We start from the raw sequence: 3,317 nt of genomic DNA, 5'->3' as shown, positions 1-3,317 counted from the left end.
GAGAAACCAACCATTAAATCAGAATCCTCTGGTGATTCAGATTCAACAAATTCAATTATGGAGAATCTGGAACCTCTAAGTATGGAAGACCGAATGAGAGCTAAACGCACTGGCCAAGGTCACGCAATTACTCAACCTGACATTAATGCGCCAGATTATGAAATCAAAGGACAAATTCTACACATGGTAACTAATCAATGCCAATTTAGTGGTGCGCCAAAGGAAGATCCAAACGAACATCTTCGTACCTTTAATAGGATCTGTACACTATTTAAAATCCGAGAAGTTGAGGATGAACAGAAGGGGCGATTGATACATGGGACATTTTAGTTGAAAAATTTCTTAAACAATTCTTTCCGGCATCTAAAGCCGTAAGACTTCAAGGAGAAATTGTTACGTTCACACAAAAGCCAAATGAAACTTTATATGAAGCGTGGACAAGATTTGGAAAGTTATTAAGAGGATGTCCGCAACATGGTTTAGACACTTGTCAAATAGTACAAATATTCTACCAAGGATGCGACATCACTACAAGAAAAGACATAGATATAGCAGCTGGTGGTTCCATTATAAAGAAAACCGCAACTGACGCTTACAAAATTATTGATAACACTGCTTCCCACTCACATGAGTGGCATCAAGAATAAGATATCGTTAGATCATCTAAAGTAGCTAGAGCCGATTCTAGCCATGACTTAGATTCCATTTCTGCAAAGATAGATGCTGTCGAGAGACAAATGGAAAAGATGACTAAGGATATTCACTCAATAAGAATTAGTTGTGAGCAGTGTGGAAGACCATATTTAACAAAAGATTGTCTCAATATTGAACTAACAATGGAACAAAGAGAGAATGTTTCATACATAAACCAAAGGCCTGGAAATAATTATCAGAATAATTATCAACCGCCAAGACTAATCTACAATCAAAACCAGAATTATAATCGAAATGTTCCATACAACAACCAACAAGGTCCAAGCAATCAACAAGTATCCAATAATACTTATAATCAGCAAATACCTATTTTTCAAGACAAACCACCACAAACCGATGATAAAAAGCCAAATTTAGAAGATATGATTTCAAAGCTAGTTGAATCTCAAACGCAATTTTTCACATCTCAGAAACAAACCAATGAACAAAATGCTCAAGCATTTAGAAATCAACAAGCTTCGATTCAAAATTTGGAACAAGAAGTAAGTAACCTAGCAAGGTTGATAGGTGAAAGAAAACCGGGAAGTCTACCTAGTAATACAAATGCTAACCCCCGGAATGAAACAGCTAAAGCCATTACTACAAGAAGTGGTATTACACTTAAACCACCTGAAATACCTGTAATTTCTGATGAAGCTATTCCTACTCCACAAGAACCACAATCTGAACAAGATAAGGAAAAAGAACCGGTAGTTGAAAAGGTTAATGAAGATAACACAGTTAAGGCTAAACCTTATGTTAAACCATACCAACCACCACTTCCTTACCCGAGTAAAATGAGAAAAGATAGACTTGAAGCTGAGCAATCTAAATTTTTGGATATGTTTAAACAGATAAATGTAAATCTTCCTTTCATTGATGTGATTTCAGGAATGCCAAGATATGCTAAATTTCCGAAAGATCTAATCACAAATAGAAAGAAAATGGAAGAACTCTCGGCTGTTACTATGAATGCTAATTGTTCTGCAGTGCTGTTGAATAAGATACCAGAAAAACTTTCAGATCCAGGAAGTTTCACAATTCCATGTTTTCTGGGTAGTCATAGTTCAATAGAAGCATTGACAGACTTAGGTGCTAGTATAAATCTAATGCCATATTCGCTATACGCTAAACTAGACCTTGGAGAATTGAAACCAACACGAATAAGTATACAACTAGCCGATCGATCAGTAAAATATCCTAGAGGGATAATGGAGAACATGCTAGTTAAAGTTGGTACCTTAGTATTTCCAGTAGATTTTGTTATTCTGGACATGGAAGAAGATTCTCGAGTTCCTCTCATATTAGGAAGACCATTCATAAACACGGCTAAAGCAATAATAGATGTGTTTGGTAAGAAACTGACCCTAAGTATAGAGGACGAGAGTGTTACCTTTTCAGTTGATAGAGCAATGCAACAACCGCAATCTGCAGATGATACATGTTATTATATTCAAACTATAGATTCACATGTAGAATTGTTAGAAGAATTTCCAGAATTACAAGGAACAGGAGAATGTTCTTTAGGAGAAGGAACTGAACCAATTGATGAAACTCAAATGTTAGCTACACTTATGGCTAATGGATATGAACCAACAACAGAAGAAATTCAAATGCTAAAAGAGGAAGACAGATATCGATATAAATCATCGATAGAAGAACCACCGACATTAGAGTTAAAGCCACTTCTAAACCATTTGGAATATGCTTATTTACATGGTGAATCTGAATTACTTGTAATAATATCGTCTTCTCTTACTGAAAATGAAAAAATCTCAACTCATTTCTGTGCTAAAAGCTCATAAACCAGCTATTGCATGGAAAATTCATGATATTAAAGGAATAAGTTCTTCGTATTGCACACATAAAATCCTTATGGAAGAAGGTGATAAAACGTATGTGCAACGCCAACGAAGACTGAATCCGAATATGCAAGATGTTGTTAAGAAAGAAATTATTAAACTGCTTGATGCAGGTTTAATTTATTCAATCTTTGATAGTCCATGGGTAAGCCCAGTTCAATGCGTACCTAAGAAGGGTGGCATGACTGTCATCACAAATGAGAAAAATGAGCTTATTCCTACTAGGACTGTAACTGGATGGCGTGTTTGTATTGATTATAGAAAATTAAATGACGCCACCATAAAAGATCACTTTCCCTTACCTTTCATTGATCAAATGTTGGAAAGATTAGCCGGAAATAGTTACTATTATTTTTTTGACGATTTTTTCGGATATTTTCAAATTCCAATAGCACCCGAGGACCAAGAGAAAACCACATTCACATGCCCTTATGGTACTTTTGCTTACAAACGCATGCCATTTAGACTTTGCAACGCTCCTGCAACCTTTCAAAGATGCATGATGGCGATTTTTCACGACATGATAGAAGAATGCATGGAAGTTTTCATGGATGACTTTTCAGTCTTCGGTGATACATTTGAATCATGTTTAGTTAATCTTGAACGAATGCTTACTAGATGCGAACAATCAAATCTAGTACTTAATTAGGAGAAATGCCATTTCATGGTTAAAGAAGGCATCGTTCTTGGACATAAAATTTCAAAGGAAGGAATTGAAGTGGATAGAGCTAAAGTAGATGTAATTGCTAAACTTCCACATCC

The 3,317-nt window shown here is 35.7% G+C and overlaps 1 non-coding gene across 1 annotated transcript; it reads right to left on the bottom strand.

Annotated features, from left to right (window-relative positions):
• Positions 1-374: 374 nt before the first annotated feature.
• On the bottom strand, positions 375-481 carry LOC139873753 (small nucleolar RNA R71). Its single transcript, XR_011767476.1, has one exon. It is a non-coding gene; the product is annotated as a small nucleolar RNA R71 (small nucleolar RNA).
• Positions 482-3,317: the final 2,836 nt, after the last annotated feature.

This window comes from Rutidosis leptorrhynchoides, chromosome 10 (assembly GCF_046630445.1).
Source record: "Rutidosis leptorrhynchoides isolate AG116_Rl617_1_P2 chromosome 10, CSIRO_AGI_Rlap_v1, whole genome shotgun sequence".
NCBI lineage: Eukaryota > Viridiplantae > Streptophyta > Magnoliopsida > Asterales > Asteraceae > Rutidosis > Rutidosis leptorrhynchoides.
The sequence above is the reverse complement of the archived record's forward strand: the minus strand, read 5'-3'. Positions and strand labels throughout refer to the sequence as shown.